We start from the raw sequence: 23,235 nt of genomic DNA, 5'->3' as shown, positions 1-23,235 counted from the left end.
GGGCTGGTCTGGGTTGGCAAGCTGTCTGGGGTGACAAGCTACCTATGCTACGGGCTCTCATGGCAGAGCATGAGGGTGGCCACCCACCCAGTGTTCTCCGAAAGCCCACTGTGGCCCAGGCAGCTCCTTTACTAGCTCTGACAAGGCCTAACCTCCACAGACTTCTAGAAGCATCTTGGTGCCAACAGTTTGGTCTTTCTCTCACTTTCTTAAATGTACTTTTCAGTTCCAGCCAAAAAACCAAAAAGCAACTCTACGTATTGGAGGATGGAGCCCTTAACGGAATTATGTTTGAAAAACAAATTCATCATATGTGAGTAATAGTCATAACCATAAAAATCAAACCATGTTCATAAAATTAAATAAGCAAAACATATTTTGAAAAGCAGTTTCTCTTGGTATGTATTATGATGTTCATTATTTTACTGTGCAAATACAAATTGCTGAAAGTTTTCTGGAAATCAAACCTACGTATTAAAGAAAAAACCAAATGAGAGGAAATATCTGTGATATTCCACTTTTGAATTCAAATAATGATTCAGGAAGTTTAAAAATTATCCCATGAATAGATGATAAAGGAAAAAGTAAAATGTGGGGGCTCACTGTAAGATTCTTTCAACTTTGTTGTATGCTTGTAATTTTTCATAATAAAATGTTGGGAAAACAGTCTTACCATATATCCTTCACTCAGGTACTATTATCCCTCCAAATTCATGGACTCCTACAGCTGGATATCACAGTAAAAGGTCTTGAAACATAAAATAAAGGAAGCAGCAAAAATTAACTCAGGAAAGATAAGTGACTCAATACAAAATGTTGGGGGATTTACTGTGCGAAAAAAATGTATTTGGATTTTTTTCTTACACCTCATTTGGTGAGTTTTAATATAAAGTTGAAATCACTTGTTAAAAAAAAATGATATTTTTAAACTTCTGGGTGGGAAGGAATTCCTAAGTCCAAGGCATAAAGTATAAAGTTTCTATGGCTCAAAAAAAAATCTTATAAACAAAAATAAAAATAAAAGAAACAGAAAAATATTTGCCCATCTCTCTCTCCCCCTCCCACACAGTCCTCAAATAAATCATAGCATCATATCCCATTAGAAAAGTTGATAATGCACATGAACAGAACATTTACAAAAGGAAATAATGGATTAATACACATATGAAAATGTTAAACTTTACTGATAGCAATTAAAAAGTGCCACATGCCTGGCATAGAGGGGGTATTCATTAAATAGCTGTTGAATAAATGAATCAAAAATAACAATGTTTTGTCTAAAGATTTTTTTAAAAACATAATAGTAATGGTGAAGATATAATGAGGCAGGTGTTTCATAAATTGTTAGAATATATGTACTTGGTACAAGTTTTCTAGAAAACAATTTGCAAAGGTACCAAGAATCTTTAAAAAGTTCAGCTCTTCTGACTCAATAAATTCACTGCAAGGAATCTATCTGAACAACATAATAAAAACTAGCACTTCCCAAGATTCATGTATTTAAAAGGATAATTATTGTAACATACAAATGGTTTTTTAAAAATGGAAGCAGACTAAAATAAACACTCCAAAATTAGAGAATATAATGTACCATTAAAAATGTTTTTAAAGCGTTTTTAAGCACATAGAGAAAATGCTCATTTCTTAAGTGGGAGACGGAAGTGCCTACATTAGAAAGATGCTGATTCTGCACACTGGACGTGCGTGTGCATATGTGCACTCAGGTAAAATGTTGGAAAGAAATATACACAAATATTAACAGCTTTTGGTGATGGGATCAGAGATAATTTTTATTTCTTCTTTATATGAGTCTCTATGTTGTTTTATTACAAATTAGAAAAAAAGAAAAAATGCCATGTAAAAACTCTGGAAGAGTGAGTCACTGCTTTAGAAGCAGGTCTTTCCACAGATCAAGACCACCAGTAAGGTAATGGCTCTGAATTGTGGTTGCTAATCTAAATTTCCAGGTCCAAATCCATACAAACCGCCTTCCCACTTAATCTGCCTTCTGTGTTTCCATGGGCTCTCTGTGCACTCTAACATGTCCAAATGCTGCCTTATCTTCCCTTCAAACCTGTTTTTCTCCTCGTATTTCATTTTGTGGTGAATGATACTACTTAATAACCTCAGCCACTATCCTCAACTTCACCTTTTCCCCTCTTCACCTCGCCAATTTCTCCCGAATCTATGTCCTCACCATTTCTCCACTGGATGACCAGGGCAGCTTTCTCTCCAACTGGTTTCCTTGCCCTGCCTGGTCAGTCCCCTCGGCCCCTCCCCACAATTCATTCTCTTCACTGCAGCCGTGTGAGCTTTCTAAAGTGCACACCTGGCTGTGCTACCCTCCTACATCGAGAGCTTCAGGCAAGCAGACCGCTGCTCACAATGACTACCCGACTTCATCTTCTCGCATTCCTTTCCCCACACCCTTCAGCACACCTCATAGCTCTAGGCCTCTGCTGCTCCTACTGTCTGAACCCCTTACCACAATGCCTGCAACCCTTATCTAGCTTGCTTAGTCAGGCAGCCTTCTGGATGGCACCAAAGGGTTACAAGGTCCACAGCATGTTCTTCTTATGCAACCACAGCACTAACTATACATTGTGATCTCTTTTTGTATCTTTACCTCCTCAACCAGATTGTGAGCACCTCGCAAAGTAGGCCCTCAGTGTTTGTTGAATGAATTGGTTAAGTGTTTCTGCCATCTAAAACAGTTACCTCATCTCATCTTGAGAGATCTCACCCAAAGACTTCATAACTTCCCTCAGGGGGCCACTCATCTATTTTACCATCTTGGCAACTGAGATAGTCTTTCTCATCTATTCATCAGCCAACAAATTTATTTATTCTATACCTATGTTTTGACAATATCTCTGGTTTTATTTGAACTTTACTAGCTCTTACTGAGCCTATCAGAGAAGTGTTAACTAATGTTCCTACAAAGGGCAGTCATTTAAAGGGCTGCAATTTACTGAAAGCATGCAGTGTGTTAGGCCGCAGGGATATAGATAAATCAGACTGTTACTACTTAAAGACCGTTAGCAAGAAATCGTTTAGCCTTTTCCAGACTAGAACAATCAGTTATGTTATCTTTTGCTAGAAGGGTATGGAACTTCTGTTGCTTGGGTGTCAGCTCTTCACAATTACCCCAAATATTTTTACAAATGTGACTCAAATTGGACACAATAAGAGCCTGACTAATGTTAAGTCTTACTTTCTTACTCTTTTATGTCATACTCCTTTTAATACACACAATAATCACATCTATTTTTTTCCACAACAACCTTATAGTATTGACTTAAATTTAGTTGATGGGCAATGAGGGCTATATATATGTATTTTAAATGGTTATTTGTACTCATCCAAACTACCTTTATCTATTCTCACTAAATTTCTTTTGCCAATCTCGAATCATTTTTCTAGTTCTGTTACAATTGCTATAAATTTTATTTCTGGAGTTCAGATGATTTGCAGTATTATATAATTTGATAACATACACAATGGAAAAAAGAAAGAAAAGAGATTTCACTGTATATGAGGCAAACTCTCCCCAATTATTTAACATGGGTTGAGTCTTTGTACTTTACAAATATACATGGTTAAATATTTAGGGATTCTGGGGTGTCTGCTTGAAGGTCTGATAATATTAACCATTTTCTTTGTTTATTTAATATTAGTCACATGTTTTCTCCACCCTTCCTCCTTTTTCTCAGGCTTTGCACCCCCACCTAGCAACCATACAGAATTAGTCCTTTTGGACTCAGATGCCCCCTTTTTTTAAACCACAGTGTTTCCTGGGAAGCTAAAGAATGGCACAATCGCAGTAAGGTTGCGAATGCCCTGCAAACGCAGGTAAGCGTTTGTGTATGAGTGCAGTCAAAGGATTCCTGGCTTCCATTACAGTCCGAAGGGGCCTAGCACCCTGAAAAGGTTAGTAACTCCAACTCAAGGCGTTCAGACATAAAGTAGTAAACAGAGTAAGTAGTGCCAGCATGACTGAGTCAGTTTCCTACTCAGCCATCCCCAAAGAGAATGAGAAATTCAATAATAATTATACTTCAAGCATCTTTTGCGTTAATGAAGAATATAACTTGAAGGTGTTTTGGGAGATCCAGCATATTTGAAATCATATAGAGGCAATAATCTAACAATGTGAATATCAATCACTTCAGATATCTGCTTCTGCTTTCATCCAAGTTCAATATACCTTCCTTATCCTCTTTTGATTACCTTTAGCTCATCTGATAAATTGGTTTCAAACTAGAACACTGTGAATCAAGTTTCTCTGCATATAAACATTATATTACTAGCCAAAAACATAATGCCTGGCATTAGCTATTAGTAATTATATTATTTTTCCTAGAATATACTATCTTCCGATAACACTACAAAAATCATTTAATATAAGACAAAATCAAAATTGCTGTCATGTCAATATGCTAAAATCTATCCACCAAAAGTATCTTAACTTTTAACTTCCATTGTTGTCATTATAATCTTTTATAATTATTACCACATCCAGAGTATTTTCTACAGGTAAATATGACATGTAGTAAAATCTGCCAGGAAAAAAATGTTCTTAAAAGCTTTTCCTTTGGCAAAATGCCATTAAAAAAATTTAAAAGCAAGAACTAGTGAAAACCAGAAATGGCTGTCATCCACACTCACCAGCAAACAGTCACATGAAGGGTCCCCACGCGCAGGCTGGACTTGACCTAAGAGGACGGGACTGGATTCCATCGGGAGAAGAGGCAAGCACAAAGAGCAAGTGGCAACACTACCTTTCTCCACCTCATCTTATGTGCAGACACACACATTTTGGATTCCTCCAGGACTAACAATGGAAACCACACTGGGTTGTTTTCCCAATTCCTGTGAAATGAGTCAGTAGGTCAACTTATCCACTCTGAAGAGAGAACAATTCCTTAAACTGCACTCATTATTTCCAGTAACACATTCCTCTCTCTTTGCCCCCTGGATAAAAATCTATGAGTGAGACAAATCACAGCTACTGCCAGGAGGTTTGTCTTCTTCATGGGGCAGCTTCTCCTTGTGAATATTTAGGAGGGAAAAACAATCTGGTTAGGAGTAACATGTGGATGAAGCTTCCTCATCTAAAGAGAGTTGGCTTAAGTTTTTCTGTTGAGACCATGTAGTCATTTATTTCTTCCACGTAAGAAGATGACGTGATACTAAAATTAACATAAAAGAGCAGTAATCATACCTTTAAAAGCCCCCCCACAAATCTCTTCCTTCTGTAAAAAAACCTTTCCTCCTAAAAATGACTAGTATATTCAAAACATTACTGATTTTAAATTAATCCACGTTCTGAAAAACCCTTCACAGGCTTCTGTGAATCCTGTAGCTCCATCCATTAAATCATATAAGGCAGAAGTATTTAAGAGCGTGCTATCAGTCCTTTGAATCCATGACTCAAGACTATGAACACTGGTTTAGCAATAACCATAGGAATCTACCACCTACTCACCGCATATAATATTTCTTGTAGTTAGCAACCTTCTGCATAGGAAATCACCAGCTACCGGCAATGAATCCAGAATTCCAAGAACTCACACATTCAGGCAAAGATATGGACATGTATCTCTATATATAGGAGGTTCAGAGATCTTCTGTGACAGTTCTTCAGTAGGAGTCTGGAAATACTTTTGCTTTCTGTTATCGAGTACTTTCTTTCTTTTTAAAGAAGAGGTTTCGTTTTGATCTTGAGAAATTTCTCTGATAAAACCACCAACTGAAAACCTGCCATTATAAACCAGGGATTTCACAACGTTCATTCCAAAAAACTGTGGCTATTCATTTCTGGAAGTGATTCATTGCAAAAGAATCATTGCTGGCGGTGGAGGGAGCATTAGTTTTTAGAAGGCAGCCAGCCCTCTGAGGAGCAAACAGAAACCTCAGCGATGGCAGCCACGTGCCTTGCTGACCCCTATCACAGCTCCCTGAATCACCATCCCTCAAGATGACACGCGATGACCAATTTCCTCTAATAACTCCCTCAGTATACAAAAACCCTTTGGTCCCCACACCCAGAATTTAATCCTCTGCTCTGGTGGAAATGTTCAAAGAAATCTGGGAGGGCGCCGCAGCATTCTCCACCTGTCAACACTCAGTTTCTGGCGAGTAACCAGCATATGGATACTCACTTCCTATGAGTATTTCTGAAAGAGCTTATGATATTTCCCTTGAAAAACAAAAGGGGGAGGGGGAAGCCACACAGAGAGGATACATAACTCCAACAAGCAAAACCAAAAGCATGTAATGTGATCACTGTTTACCAGCCACACCTAATTTTAATTTGGTTTCTCAACCCGTGTAATTAACACAGCCCAAAGAGAACAGTGTTGGGAGAAGTAGAAAAAAGACATTTCACAAATGCTTAGACCTTCAGTGCGCGTGACCAGAAAAGTAATTTGAAGATTCAAATGAACCAATCTGAAAGCTGGTTAGAGCATTAACCCTTCAAGGAAAGAGAAAGAGCTATTTTCATTTGTCCCCAAATTTCAACTATGGAAATCATCTTTCCTTCTGGGCACCGAGACACCAAAAACACAGCTTCTGGGGGCCATAGCCAGGGTTTGTGAGAATGGACTTGTTTGGATTTGTCCGTGACGGGGCAGAAATACACTTAAATTTAAGACCCTCTCCCAGTAACAGAGTGGCCACATGGCTTTCACACGAGAGCACCCTTTGAAAACTGTCCATGAAGGGCTGAAATATGACCTTCTGTATTTCTCCTAGCTTTAGCCAAACCTGATTATTTTTACCAGAGAAGAGTAGAATTTCCCGGTAACTGGGCTTTCATCCCACCTTAAAGAATATCAATGGGGACAAAGCTCGTTTTCTGAAGGGTCTATAAACATTTGGCTCAAAAAACAGCCTGTCCTTGATTTTCAGGCTGTTAATGTGCTTGTCTCCGGTGGGAATGCTGGTGAGGGGTGCTCATGAAGGTGGGAGGAGAAAAATACAAGCTTCCACTTAATGGGAATGGAAGAATGAAAACCAATCAATCAAATGCATACATGTTATTTGTTACACAGCACTTTAAGCCCTCAATTTCTAACATGGTTAATACTCTGCCACTCAGACCCCAACTCCTCTATTTCTCATTTTTGAGTACTCAAAAATGAATACGTCTAAAAAATGTAAATGTAATAAAACCATCTGTGCTTTAAACTCTAGGAAATTTTTACTGAGGTATGGTTTTATACTCTGTACCAAACTGGTATTTTAAAAAGAGTATGGAAACCTTTTGCATGATATGAATATAATCTTAAAATTAAGGACAAGTGAAAGTGGGATTGAAAGCTAGCATTATGAGTTTAATTCAAACCCACCACACGACATGACAGTCACCCCTCTGCCCTCACTCCCCATACCTTATGAGCGTTCTCAATGGAAAGAGGGAATGTTCTGTACAGCTTGCCATTCTGTCAAAAGAACAGAAACCCTTTACAGAGAGAGCAATTTTAGCTTTTTACAATTAAAAAAAAATCCTATTGATCCTGAACTTGGTGAAAGACAAAACAATGATTATAGAGGCCTGACAACTACTCAAATACTAGAATATCTAATTTCTTCACCTACTAAAAAGGAAACTTCCCCCTCCGACTGTGTCAAGTTTACACACATGCCTCAGATCTCTCAGCTTCTGTGCAGTTTGTTCCCATTTCAGACTGTGCTTCATAGGAGAGGTCCTCTTTAAGTACTGGCTTTTTAAATTCCAAGCTTTTTAAAAAGAAAGGGAAAGTAGAGCAAAATAAAATAAAGATCATGAAATACATGCTTGGGGGAAAAGCACAGAAAACATGAATCAAACAGACGTGGCTGCTGCCAAGAAGCTGCCACCCTTTAGGAACTCCTGCTAATCGCGGGCTGGCGGGTAATGCGGGTTTATTTCTAAGGTAGGGCATCTAGACTGTGATTAAATGGTAGAGAATACCCAGATTCTGCTGTGATCAGCTGCACTGTGGACATGATGAGAGCCCAAGTTTGTAGAATCAGTGTTTGCTCTCTAGACCTCTGGGCCCACTCCCTCCAACAAAATAAAAGCCTGCGTCTGTTCTTCATGTTTAATGTTTACTCAAGGGTTTCTTTTGGACAGAGGAAAGGAGCACAGTCTTTAGCGGCACTTTATGAGGGGAGGAGGAGTGGCCTCACACGGCAAAGGCAGCAGCCCTCGGGAAGTCGGGTGGCCTTGTGTTGGGAGTGGAGTCCCGGCTCTTCCTTTGGCTACGCTGCGCCCTGCTACAGTCACCCAAGCTGGTTTACTCCCCAGTGAGAAGGGCAAACCAACATTCAGGGCTGGCCTAGCCACTACCAACAGCCCCCAACACCCTCCAAGCTAAATTCTATCATTATCACCATCCTACAGATATGGGAACTGAGCCCCAAGAAGTTTAAGGGCTTCTCCAGGGTCATGGAATCAGTAGGTAGCAGAGCCAGGATTGAAAGCCAGGGGCTTGACCCTGAGCACTCTGCCATGGAGCCTTCCTTTGTCTGTTAGTAAAATAGGACTTACAAAACTGCCTTGAGAATTACACTATGAGGCAGATTTTTAATCATGCCATATGCAAATACATTCTCTGCAGAACTAGGTTCTTTGCAAAACCTGTAATACTGAATTTTAGAGGTAGAAGAGATTTAGAGATCATGTTTTTCATCAGTGTGGGTTGAGTGAGGCTTACAGTGAACATGTGAACTTCCATCCTGTAACTCCCAGCTGTACCACTGCAGCCCAGCCCCACTGAGGCCATCGGTGCTTTTTCATGTAGACTGTGACAGACTTCTAGGGTGTTTTAATCTGTCAGGCATCCATTCATGTGATGCATGCATGTGTAATATTCGTCCTCAGATGAGTGTCAGTTATAAATTTCCTTCTCACTGCAAGTTCCTCAGGATTTAAAAGAAAACAAAAATCAGGAAAAAAATTTTTTCTTCCATTATTATATTTTTTAAGTGAGGGAAAAACAATGCCTCTATTAAAGTTCTGCTGGTTGCCTAGAACGAACGTAACTGAAGTTCTACCCAATTCTTTTTTCTTTAAATGTGCTTATATGCAGATGCTCTGATGTTAAACAAATTGTCTTTCCCACGTACTTAACTGTACAGAGCCACAAGAGCAACTGGGAGTTGCAGGTTGCGGGGGAGGGCACCTCAGCTTCAGTGGTGAATAATGATTTGGCTATTTACTCTTAAAGAAAAAGTAATTTCCTGTTTAAAGTGTTCAAGCCTTTCATGCTATTTATTCCATAAAGTTTGGCCTTACTATTTTAACTTAGAATTTTTTTTAATGGTTCCGTATCATGTTGGGTCACACCAAAATACCTTGAAAGTGCCTCTTCTTAAAACAGACATTTGTTGACAAAAAAAGTTAAGAAGAGGAAGAAGTTAAGACCATATTCTGATTTTATTTCTTCTTAAGAGAACAAAGATTCTCGGAAATTTATGTACGTTAAATTTATAAGCCGGCACTTTTTTTCCCCCCAAAGATTTATTTGGCATGAAAAGTTACTTCCTGTACTGTAATCATAAAATCAAATGTTATTTACTCCTGTCATAACCATTCACATGCTTCCTGTCATAAAAACTTGAACTTGGCTAGAATATTAAATAAAACACTCAAAAAACCATAGGTAGGAAGTGACTATATGGATATATATTGTTATAGGTTCATATTCCAATCTAAGAAAGGGATGAATCACCCCTTATTGGAAAAAGCAGAGTTCTGCTTTATCACCTTGGGTGACAAGACCCGCTTATGGCCCACAGAATGCACTTCAGGGGTAAAAAGAGCTTGCTTTATTTACTGAGCTCAACACAGAATTGTGTGGCATCTTTCAGGATGCCTCCCAGGGGCACTGTGTGTGTACTGGGCTACCATGTACTTGCAGAATTCATGGCCCAGAGTTAAAACTGTGAGGATTCAAACACTTATACAAGGTAGATGTGCATTTTTCTTTGATACCTGCATACTTCTAAAGGAAAACAGGCTTCTCCACCTCTAGGGCTTCCTTGTGTCTGGCGGGAAAAGCAGAGCCAGTGTACACATACAACGATGGAAGAAAGTGTGTGTGAACAGATTTGTTTACAAAACAGGGCCCAGCAGAGTCTGTCTCTCAGTGCCACAGCAGGATCCATCCAACAAAACACACACAGACACGAAGAATCTATGGGAACAGCTCTTCTCTCTGATGAAGGTGTAACAGTTTGTGATAATAACTGGGTAGTAAGCTGTAACACCGCTCATCCTGAATGGGGAATATGCCGCAAAGTCCAGTTTAAAACACACAAACACGCATACACTTATTATATAAGTATATAAGGTGGCATGTACTTACATACCCTACAGTGCTTTCAAGGTTCCTTTTTCAGCAGGAGTCTTATATTTATTTCTTGAGCACTAATATCTTCCCCTCCCTTTAATCTTATATATTTCCACCTGGACATCCCCTTTAAACTCTTAAGAGAACAACAAAATCAACCAATTCTACCTATTTTAGTTTAACTGTATGGCCATCTGACCAGGCTTACATGTTTGGATCCTTGACCCGGTTTTTCATGGAGCCGAGTGGAACCAGCACCTGCTCTCGGCAGCCCTGCCTCTGTCCTTTTCCTCCCATTCCCACTCCTGGGAAACACACCGGACAAGTATGATGGCCTTTTTAATTGGCTCACTTCACAACTATGCTGTGGAAAACACAGTGAAGACTGGGTTCTGGGTTCACCTCTGCCAGATACAAACCATGTGACCCTGGGAATGTTAGGTAATTTCCTTGCTCAGTGTTTTCATCTGTACCATAAAGTGGCCATCAAACTATGCGATGTGATCCGTGATGTACACAGTCAATCAAATACAATCTGAAATTTAGTTTCCTCAGGTCACTGCATACCTTAAAAATATTTAGTGACTGCTAAAATTTAAGTTCTTCAGCCTGAATTAAACATGAAAGTCTCATATAAAGTCTAAAGTACCACAATCTTACTGTGCTGATGGACAATGCGACTGTGGTTGGGGAGGTGGCGGGGACTCGATAATATGGGTGAATGTAGTGACCACAATGTTGCTCATGTGAAACCCTCACAGGATTGTATATCAATGATATCTTAATAATAATAAAAAAAGTCTAAGGTACCACAGAAATGCAATAGCAACCAAACAGGCATCATTTCCTGAGCTGCACTACGTATTATCCAGGAGTTTTATACACATGGGCTCTAATTCCCATGACCACTTGGCAAGGCTGGTTTTATTCCTCTGCAGAGTAATGAAGTCTGAAGTTCTTTGAGTAACTTACTCAAGGTTATATAACTTAGTTAAGTGCCAAGGAATGACATACAAATCTATATGTGGTTTATGATAAAGCCCACTAAACCATATTGATTGCCTTAAATGTAACACAATATGGGGTGGGGGGAGTTCTAATTACTTGCATAATCATTCTCTGAGTCCTTCAGTTACCAGGTTACACAGGTAAGGACACACAGGTCATCATAATATAAAAATACTGGCAGATAAAGTGATCACTTAACGTTTGTTTCATCCTCGTTAACATAAGCATCTATTCCTGCTCACTTTCTTGGTCAGTATCATGGAATAAAAATGCACATACAATATAGTCCACTTGTAACATGAACTTGCCGGTTTTACATAAAGTTGATGAAAGTGACACTAGAGAATTGCTTAAGTTACCCACCGTCATTGACAAATAAGGATCAAAGAGAATTTGAATATTTAATGATTGAGGAAGCAGCAGCCAGCAGATGACTTCATGAGAGTCTACATACAAAGATTAAGAGTAGCTCTTGGGAAAATTTGAATGCCTATATCAACCAAAATCACCCTCTTCATGATTCTGCCACAAAGGCTGACATTCCATCTTTGTTTTAAGAAATAATATATTGTTGTATCATGTCCCAAATTTCTGTTATGTAATGTAAAACAAGCTTAGATTTAACTTTTTTTTTAACTTTTCAAGAATTAATCCTCATAATGTTTGTTTTAAATGTTTGATTCAGTTTTAATTTGATTCTCTTAAAGTAGCAGTTTTCTGGTACCAGTTATCTACAGATAATAAGGACCTACTGAAATGGTATTAATAGGAAAAATAAATAAAAGGATGGCTGTTATGTAAATAGTAGCCAACAACAAAAATGACTAATTCTCCAGTTTACAAATGGAAAGTAATGTCCCAGTTCTTCCTCTCATTTCAAGATTCTCAGCATCACATGGTCCAAAGCACCCACGAAGAAGCCATGCTAAAGAGCTCCATGTGCCCTATTCCCATTCTGGCAACTACAATGGCATAGATATGGCATTCATATGGCAGTAGGCTAGTCCTTGGGCAAGTCTGTCCAGGCAAAACTAGACTGCAGTCCAGTAAATCCTTGTTGTAAAATCTCCTTTCAAGATTCACTCCATCTATTCCATCTCTATCCAGTTACCTGAGGATCTTTTTTTTTTTTGGAAGACAAGAGTTAGTAATATGGAAGAATTTTGTCCTGTAATAATTCACTTCAAAAAGGGCCTGCTGTGTTAAGATCCTTCCTGCATGTATATACATCTGTGTATAAAATTAAATGGTTTTGGTTTCTACAAATATCCTTCAATCAAAGGTTCAGAGGAGGGCTATTTTGAGAAAGATTTAATGGATTTGTAACATAAAACCTCTAATGCATATTGATTTAACCAAGACAACTTTAGAATACAACATGTGGCGGTTGTGCTTTTTCTAATGACTATATCGTCCACCTCCAAGAATCTAATAAAATAATGCTCTCTCTCATGCCAGGAAGAAACCCAAGAAGGCACACCCTCAGAAGACTGAGTCTTAATTGGTAAATTCTGAGGCATTCACTGTAAGCAACCAGAACATTATCAGTGAGTTTCTGGCCTTGCAAGACTGCTGTTTGCCGTAGGGATCTTGGCTTGTTCCTGAAGAGACAGCAGTTCTGTGATACTTTGAAATAGTTCCTTCCCTCTGATAAACAAAAGGTGTTACTCTTTGGTAAGAAAAATCCAGAGTCTGTGACCTACATATTACAGTGAGATTCTTTTTCATATATATGCAAAAGATATGCAAGCTTAATAATGCAGAGTGCAAAATTAATAGGTAAGTATATATTACTTCCTAGAACCTTTCTAAAATTCAGAAATCTGAAATTGGGGAATGAGGTGGGCAGAAATGGAATGGGAAGGAAGAGGTGGCAGTTGTGAACTTCCATGACTCAAACGATTTTTAACACAGGACTTGTTTTCCAAAAAGAATTCTATAGCACTGACCCCAAAAGGCAGCATAATGATGTTGTTGCAGTGTATATTAATGAAGACTGTTGATAATGATTCTCTCTCTTTTAAGCCTCTAAACAGAGGCTGAATACGCCAGCAGATAATGTAGAGCAATGCAACAGCTCCATTTACAGCCCTCAGGAGCAGTGAAGCCTATACTTCAGAAGCTCAGGGTGGAATGCTTGTTTTGGAGAGCATTCAGCGGAGAATATTTGGTTTCCTCCATTTAACCAGGTCACCCAGGCATGGAATGCACAGCTCTGCCAGACAGAGAGCATTTTGGATGCCTGGGAAACAAGAGCTTGTCCAGGCTACTGATGCAAAGAGAAGGCAAGGTTTCCTTTTTTTCTGCCCTGTATGGCAGCCTTGACGTCACAACAGCTAGGAACCACTGGAGGAACAAACAACAAAGTGCAAGCCAAGAGCACCCTGCTCTGTTGCAGGGCCATTTTAATCTCATTCTGCTCTCTTCTGTGGCTGCAGAAAGTAAGGCATGACCAGATTTGAATGATTGGAGCTTTAAAAAGAGGCAGTCTCTCTGGGCAGCTACTAACAGCCTTCTGACCATGCTCATCATCACCGTCAAGAAACCTGGGTAAACAATAGCTCCTGGATTAAACTTGGTTCTGACAGAACAGACTTCTCATGGAATGCCTGTAGTGATTCTGCTGATGATTCGGCTATCTGCACTTTCCCTGAAGAGCTCAACTTCCTGTATTTTAAAGCAGACCTCTTCTAAGAGGGGCTGGCACATAAATCCTGGGAAATGCAAGGAGCTTATGAGAGGAGTCTCTAGGATAAAAGCATCCTTTTAGGGGTTTTATAATTTAGGTTCAAGCAATTAAACATGCACATTAGCACCCAAATGCAGGTATTTGAACAAATGGGTGAAAAATATTCAGATGCTGACAGGTTTAACTCCCCATTATCTAGAATAAATTGTCTGTGTAAGTCATTAAAGCAGTGTGAAAAGCATGATCGTTCATGTTTCAAAGTTAGATCAAAATTATAAATTATATTTAGCAATGTTGAGTATCAGAGCATTTATTTCTATTATGAATGCAGCACTGACTACAGACTCATTGGGCAATCTGCAGGCAGGACCTGGAAGCATCATCCCACTGCTCTCATGGAACAGGTAACAGCTTTCTGTGGCCATATGTTGGCCCTAAGGTCAGCTCTCTGCCCTGGGAGCATTAAAAATTTTCACTAAACCCAGACCCTACCCTGAACCCACAGTGCTGAGGGTCCTTTGGGATAGCTAAAGCTGGGAAACTAGGGTTGCCTTTGAGGAGGGTGTGTGTGTGTGTCTGTGTGTAACGGCAACACCTGCTCCATGACTTAACGTGCTTCTTCTGGAAAAGTTCAACAGAAAGAACATTTCTGAGTTACCTGGTCCCTTTTATCAGCTCTGTTTCTCTTAATTAAATGAGCACTCCCAAAGCATAACTTCTTGGGGGTCACTGGGTCAATCTTGTATCAAGAGACTAACCTGCTATTGAGAAACTGTTATTACTTTCAAAGATAAAACAGGGTAAAATTTGGACACAAAACTGTCATTTAAGACCCCTGCAAAAGAATACACCCCTCGTGTCTCCAGGTATCTGAGGCCTGTTTTGGAATTTGGTCTTTGGACACCAGTTGTTTTTACCCAACTCTGCTGTTTAAAAAAAGTCAAGTATGTCCAAGTGATGAAGTCATGGGGAAGACACAGCAAAATTTATTTTTTAACTACATTTTCTTTCACATGGCAGTCATACTCAAGAGGTGAAACTTACTTTAGCCCTACCTTGTTTTTATTTTATAAGATATTTTTGTTTTAACAACTGTAGTTAAATTTCCTCTGAACTGATTTATTAAAATTAAGTTTTCAGGAAGAGAATGATGGGACTTCTCAAACTATTAGGTTTCCAAAAGAAAGACAATTTACTTTTATTCTAATGTAAGGGATGAGGGAATGAGGAGGAAAATTTTTTCCATCTGAATCTTGATTAGAATTTTTTAAAATACTTGGTTATAAACCTCAGTAAACAATCAGTCATTCATTAAGAAGCAACTGCTGAAAAGGCGATATTTAAAAGAGAAAAAATAAAACATGATGTGATTAAAACCCTGTGCACGTCTTCGCTTCAAGGCAAACGCTGTGCCCATCTGGGTATTTAGAAGATGCCAAATATCATTGGGATCTAGATTTAATTCATGTCATAAAGAAAGCACTGTATTTAATTTGTTCACAAAAGACCTAGAACCTCACAGAAATGATGGTGGTAATAATACAGACAGTGAAGTGAGCTGTTAGCAGTAAAATGAGTTACTTACTTTAAAACTACTTAAACACAGGATCAATCACAAACGTGAACAAGCTTTCAATAACCTAGTGTTCTACTTCTAGTGAGAAAAGGTAGTTTTAAAGATAATTTTCAACTTTACTAGATTTCTGATCTAATTTTCTCCTCTGTTTGGAAATACTTAAAAACTAGTCAATTAAAAAATCCTAGCTGCTTTTAGTCATCAGGACCAAAGAAGAGACAAGGTTTGTGCCCAGGGAACTTCAAGACAGATCTGCTGATTTAGATTACCTGAACTGGAGGCATAGTTTTTGTTTGCTTTAGGGGTGAGGATTGGGAAAAGCCTGTGTTCCGTAGCCTTCTATGCAAGTGACAGGAAACAGGAAGTGTGCGGTGCCGTGCAGGGCCCAGCATACATGCAGAGGTACCCATGTTCAGAAGTTAAGTTTAGCCAACTTGCTGTCCAGGTGGCCGTCCTCAGCAGGGATGGAGGCCCTCCTTGCCTCCACAGGCTCTGCCCGCTGAGTCTCGTATAAGCAGCAGACCTGACCCATTTTCAGTCTAAGAACACTGATGGGGATTTTCCACGAGTTTTCTTTAGGAGCTTTCCTTAATCGCACAGAAATTAGCTCTCCCTTTGCCAATTCCTCTTCTGAAAATGGTAGACAATATATATATCTTAATCCAACTGTATTTGAAAAAAATTAAAGTTTTCTTCTCCGGTTTATCACAATTCAACCAACAGTTTTCATCCAATCCTAAAAGGTACATGTGGGAAATTAGTTTTCACAGACCGTCATTTGCACTGGTTAGGAAAAACTTTCTATCTATTCTTTGCCTACATGAAAAAGAACTTAAAATACTAATCTCCAAGAGTGCTTCTATACAGATAGCCTTTAAAAACCAAATGCTTAGAAATCTATCCTCTAAGAGGTAACAGCAGAAGAGCTCTGTCATTGGCCTCAGTTTCTGGCTGCACATACAGAGTTGCCACAGCAGGCTTACTGAGATCCTCTCCTGTGTGTGCTTTTCCCTCGCAGCACGTAACCTGCCATCGTGGGAGAATCATGCGGCCTGCTCCTTCCACTGGCCTCCAAGTTCCACGAGGGCAGGATTTGTGTCTGTGTTGTCCTTGTATAAACACTGCGGGGTGGACGGCAAGAGGAAAAGGAGTCAAAGGAGGGAAGGGATAAGACAGAAGTAGTAAGAGAAGGAAGGGGACAAGGGAAGGAACGGAACGCTACAACAGCCACTACACTGGTTTGGGTAAATGGAAGGAACACTTTCACAGTTCCATCCATCACATTCTTCATTCATACAACTTTGAATTCTTTGTGACTATCACCTCATTAAATTGCAAGACAACTCCAAGCAATCTTTTAACATTAAATTAAAATCGTTATTTATGATATAGAGGCATATAAATGAGGAATAATTCACTTCTCGATCTTCCACATTTTATCTATACAACAGCCACTAAGCAAGTAGTTCTGTTTACTCACCTTTAAAGTTAATGTGTGTAAATACAGAGCTATGTTTCTGTAAGCAGACAGTTTAAGAATTGTGATAAGGGGATAAAGGTTCATTATTTCTTCCCTTTTTATTCATTCAACATGTCTTAGAAACACAAAGCCCCAATTTTAACTTTGGATATATTTATGTAAAGAAGAACTAGTTCTCAAGAAAATCTCATTTTTACCACCCATATAAAAACGCAGCTTCTAGTAAAAGTGCACCTCTCAATAAAGAAATCATTTACCAGTAATAAGCAGGGTCACTAAGGGCAGAGGACGACCTCAGACCTGCTAGCTAGGAAGGCAGGTGGTATCCTATGAGGATTCTCGTGAGCCCTCTGATCTCCAGGGGCCAGCATCCAATGTGCTCTTCCTCACACAGCACGTCCTACCATGGGCGTTACCACCAACAAAGGACAGAGGAGGACTCGCCCGAGCTCACACAACCCATAACCAACAGTCCCAGGCCTAAAAGGCTGCACTCATTTAACTTAACACCAAGAAAACAAGTAATTCGATTAAAAAATGGGCAGAGGACATTTTTCCAAAGAAAACATACAGAGAGATGGCCAGCAGACACATGAGAAGATGCTCAACATCAGTAATCATCAGGGAAATGTACATCAAAACCACAATGAGGTATCACCTCACACCTGTCAGAATGGCTAATTAGCAACAAGACAAGAAATAACAAGTGCTGGTGAGGATGTGGAGAAAAGGGAACCCTCCTATACTGCTGGTAGCAATGTAAATTTGTGCTATCTGTGTGGAAAGCAGTATGAACTTTTCTCAAAAAAACTGAAAATAGAAATACCATACAACCCAGCAATTCCTCTTCTGGGAGTTTACCTGAAGAAAACAAAATCTCTAATCTGAAAAGGTACATGCACTCATGTGTTTATAGTGTTACTTACAACAGCCAAGATATGGAAGCAGCCGAAGTGTCCAACAGTAGATGAGTGGATAAAGAAGATATGGTACATATATACAATATACAATGGAGTTTTATTCAGCTAAAAAAAGAATGGAGTCTTGCCATTTGTTACAATGTGGATGGAGAATTTTAAAAAATGATGCATGCCCTTGTGCACCTTAGCATTGTGGGTTTCCTGTGATAACCTCCCTTCTAAACAGTTATCCAAGCCTAGCTTCAATCTGAGTGCCATCAGAACAGCTGTGAAAACTCAGTTTATAATTCAGATTTTCTTCTCCCTTCTCCTGGATGCCTAAATCTCTTTCTTGACTGCCATGGCTTTAGAAAATATGGCACATTCACACATATAGGAAGCTAACTGCACAGCACCCATCACACAGCAAGAAAGGCAGAGAGGTATCAATTCTGACCGATGGGCTAATTCCCCTGGGTCCTGACTTGTAGAACCAGTGTCCCAGGAATGCAACCTTCCCCATCACACACTCTCCTGATGGCAATCAGCTGTGGCCTGCTGGCTCTGTGAGTAGGACAGTGTGCGTTCCTGCTTCATTTGCAGGAGTATTTCCAGGCCCAGCTTCATCCTGTGGTCACAGCAGAGAGGCCTTAACCCCTTCAGCAAGCCCCCGTGGGAGCTGGAATCAAGGCCAATGACCTATGACCTAATCCTAGTGCCAATGTGAGTTTGTCAAAGGCCTCAGAGAAAACTGTGTTTTCCCTGGCTGGGGCTTCCATGCTTTTAAAAGGATTCTTAGTATTTTTACTGCAGCAAAATTAAGCACTTTCTAATTTCTGCCAAATCCCCTAGAGAAATATGCCTTATTAACACCAAAAAATGTGATGCTTGAAAGGCAGGAGACTCAGATTCTAGTCCCTGGCCAATGGCTGACTCACTGGGTGGCTTCAGGCAAATAAATTAAATCAAGTAGACATCATTTTCAATGGGCACAAAGTGAGCACTTGGTAGGTGGGCAGTGCCCTGTGACATGTAAGGCCGGGTTTAGTGATGAAACTGTGTCAGTATACACAAAGCACTCTGCCAGGACCCACTGCCTAGAGAGCTGCTTTGTAGCTGAGTTCAAGATATCCTTGCTGAAATCTGACCCTAAAATTTTTGAAATCTTGAAGCTGAAGGAACTGGTTAAAACTTGTCATTTAAAAGAGGGGCAGTTCCTTATAGCAGCTAAAGCATAGCTTTTCGGAGTCAATGCCATGGATTTGGATCATGGGTCTACCACTTATGGGCTTTAGTTTCTCATCTGTAAAATATAAATAAGTAGTATCTACCTGTCACAGGATGTTGTAAAGATTAGATGAGTTAATACATGTAAGTGTTCAGTAGTGAATACTTGCTGTTAGATAAATGTTAACAAAGTATTAAAATCAAATATAATAACAAAGTACATATTTTTTTAGTTTACAAGGCAAATTCAAATATACAGTTTCGTTTGGACCTCAGGAAATTTCATGAAAGAGGTACTAACAACAATACTAAACCTATTATATATGTAATACCCACCCCTTTAGAGTTTGTAAAACACTTTCCCTTATTTCTTTGAAGCTCGTATTCTCCTCATTTATTCTTTCCCAAGTCACACTGCAATACAGTGACCAGTCAGACTGGGAAAAAACCAAAACAGGAAGCTAGGACTTTAAGAAATAAAAAATAGTAATTTTTAAAATAAAAATCTTGATCGGCTAAATAGCATTCTAGAAACAGTTGGCAAAATAATGACTTGGATGCCATCCACATGCTGGTGTCTCTATCTCAGACCTGGCCCCTGAATTAAGGCTTGAATATCCACCTGTCTACTCAACGTCTCCCCTGGAAGTTTTTACAGGCATCGCAAGTCGGCATGTCTGAAAACAGAACTCCTTGTTTTTCTCCCCCTATCCCACCGTTCCCCCCCACAGGATAATGAATAAACCAGGGTACATTCACACACACTAGAACAGGACAGCAATGTAAATGAAGGAACTGCAGCTGTACTCCCAACAACAGGGATGGATTTTATAAGCACAAAAGGAAGGAAAAACATGGGCTGCCCAAAATCCACACACAGGGACAGCATTTTTACCTGTCTCAAAATACCTTCACTAACGTACATTTATGTGATAGAATATATATGTATTTGTTTAAAGATCAAGAGAATTATAAACACAAATTTCAGATTCTTGAGGAAGCAAGAGAACAACAGTAATGAAGTACAGAGAGTGATCCAAAGGTATTTGTAATGTCCGAGTTCTTAAATGGGGTGATGGCTCATTAGCACATTTTTTTTATTGTGCTTTAGAGCTTGCTGACATGTTACATATAAACTTTTGTATGTATCAAATAACCAACAACTGAAAAGACAGAAATACAACCCATAAAAATGAATTACGTTGGAAGTTACACTCCAAAAACAGTAACTAAGCAGTGAAGGAAAATAAACCTTGCTGAAAATACAAAAAATTAATGTATATGAATAAAGTAGGTCATGGAATATAATTACTTTAACAAGGATCAATAAAAACACACATGTGATATGTGAATCAAATACTAAGGGAAAAATCACCAGGTTTACAAGAAAAAATTGCTTATCAGGAATCTTTTTTCTATTTTGCTAGGCTTTCTTCCTTAAAAAGAAAACATACTGACATTACTTGTGTTGTGTTGTCTGTCTGGCAGGCAGACAATCCAAGCCGCAAAGGGTAAGAAGCCTTCCTGCCTGGCCCAGTCTCGGGCATCTCAAGGCTGAGGCTCGAGGCTCATCCAGGAGAGACTCAAAGCCACACCAATTGAAGGCCTGTGATTTTAGAGTTACTCTTTCCTCCAACAGCACAGAGCAGACAGCTTATTGTAGGTGGACCTAAAATATGCTTTCTTCTTTCTAAAACAATCTAAGTTGCAATTCTTAAAAGGAACACAGTATCAGATTCTATTCTAGAAGGAAGCAAGCACAGAGCAACACTAGGCATGATGTGCCTTATTTATCTGTTCAAACAGGCATAAAACAAAACGAGGCCTGTGCATTTATTGTCTTTTCCAAGTAAGAGCTACATCTGTCCAAATGGCCAGGGAGGAGAAGGTGGTTTGATTTAGATTTGGCATGGGTTTAGGGGAAGAAATGTCTTTGTAGCTAGTCCTAAGTATTATGGTAACTTGGATTGAGTTAGCCTCCTAGGGAGAAGTTGCCACATGTTGTAACAGAAGCCACTGAGCTTGGCAAAGAAGGGAATGAAAGAATTACAATTAAAGCAACACCATTTCTCCACTATGGCGAAGATGTGTTGGCTAGGACTACTCTCTGTGACTACTGTCTGTCCTTCTTTCCTGGGGCTGATCAAATTAAGCCCTGTCCTTTCAAATCAGTTTGTACCACTGGCTAAAGAATACGAAATGTTGAGATAGATTTTAATTTCGAATGAATTCTTAAGGAGCATTTTTTTCTTTCTTTCTCCTTACAAAAAAAAGAATAAACAATTCAGAACAGAGATTCAAAAAGAACAGTGCCAGCAAAAATTCTGAGTTTGAGAAGGTTGAGAGCAGACATGTTTCCAATGCAGTTATTACTTTATGGCTCCAACAGACTGTGATCTGTTTGCAGGCAGGCTCCACTAGCCCCTGTGTAAATTTTGAAAAATTATGTTCCTGCCCTTATCTATTTTGCTGTTTTGACTGGTCATTCCCAAACATCAACTGCCCTAACTCTGAGGCTTCCAAAGCTAAGAGGTGGTACTGTCTGGTACAAAGCAGGCTATTAATGAGTTTTAATTAAGTGAATCTGCATTCCTGCATGGCCTTGATTTGGATATAAATTCTAAGGCTTATTATACTAATAATAATGGAGCTTCTGGCTGCCCAAGTGTTTTTTAGGTTAAAAAAATTATAAAAGGCATAAATCTTGGCTCACAGAATAAGCATGTGCACAGACCCATGTATTTCATGAAACATACAAGCCCAGAAGCCCATAGGGTGATTCTTTCAGACCATGCCATCTGTTTTACAGAGGAAAAAAAGAGATGATTCATATTATTACTGTAGGTCTGCAGAAATCTTCATATACTTACACAATTAAAAGCAAGAATAGAAGTGAAGTACTGAGTACTATGTAATTCTGAGCTATACTTTTTAGTCAAACTCATTCTAACTTATTTTCAAGAGGAAAAGTAAACTTACATAATGGCACTGAATACAATATCTAGTTTCCGGTTATGAGAATCAAGTAAAATGAACTCTGAGATAAAAATGGGACAAAATATCAATATAAATACAGTTTTGGTTTGCAAAGTGGTTTTCTATGATATAGTACCATGTATTTCATTTAAAAAGAAAGGAGATATGTTTATGAGACAGGTGACTATGGTATGTGTACATGCATACATGTGTGTGCATGCAGAGAGAGGGGCACACAGAAAGAGAAGAATCAGCAATAATGGAAGAAAACGGAGAACTTTAGGAATATTTTTAAAATACATAATATGATGTTTCCTTAAAGGTACCAGTATCCTTTAAATGTTGTCGTAGACCACTGTGGAGTATGAGCTATTAAAGATTGGTCCTAAGTGCTAATGACAGGGATGTATGTGATATCCTCTAGATTTCCTTTGGGAAGGAGACTTACTGACAGAGCCAGCCACATAGTACCTGACTGAAGCCCAGGTTGATATGCTCGTCTTGAAGCATGGAAAAGAGAGAACGTGCTCGAAAAGGTGCCTGAGCACTACATCCACATGAGTCCATAAAACCCTCACAGGTCAGTGTTCTCTCTCCCTGGCCCTATGACTAGCTGGTAATGTCCCAGAAAACAGTGAATCTGTCAGTCACTCAACATAAATGCAGTAAGCCCCTACTAGGTGTCAGACACTACACTTAAAGATGCTGATAGGTGCTGGTGAACCTAGTGAAACTGAAACAGCTCCTGCACATCTGGAGCTTACAGTCCCGCAGGGAAGGTGGGGGGCCCAGGGAGGCACCCGGCACAGTGCCCGAGAGCACTGGCCGGTATCATTAACATGAGGCTTAAATCCTGCTCTGCTATTTGCAAACATTTAACTCCCTAATCACTGCTTTCTTTACATGTAAAATGGGATGACAACACTGAGAAGACTCCATGAGATTATGTTTGTAAAGAACTCAAAACGGTCCCTGGCACACGTAAGGTCTCGCAAGTGGCAATTATGATGGCTGTCCCCTCAGAGAACCAAGGGACA

General features: G+C 39.3%; 1 long non-coding RNA gene across 6 annotated transcripts in view; it reads right to left on the bottom strand.

Annotated features, from left to right (window-relative positions):
* The window catches only part of LOC108392288 (uncharacterized), a 244,974-nt gene that overhangs the window by 43,261 nt on the left and 178,478 nt on the right, over positions 1-23,235 (bottom strand). For 2 of the 6 annotated variants that reach the window (XR_012132112.1, XR_012132114.1), the window contains exon 7: positions 4,669-23,235. This exon is cut by the window's right edge and continues 24,485 nt beyond it. The exons of 2 other annotated variants lie outside the window; for them this stretch is intronic. This is a non-coding gene — a long non-coding RNA (uncharacterized lncRNA). 2 more of the 6 variants (XR_012132125.1, XR_012132121.1) reach the window with 2 other exon arrangements.

This window comes from Manis javanica, chromosome 6, assembly GCF_040802235.1.
Source record: "Manis javanica isolate MJ-LG chromosome 6, MJ_LKY, whole genome shotgun sequence".
NCBI lineage: Eukaryota > Metazoa > Chordata > Mammalia > Pholidota > Manidae > Manis > Manis javanica.
Note: the sequence above shows the minus strand (reverse complement) of the source record. Positions and strands in the feature narration are given on the sequence as shown.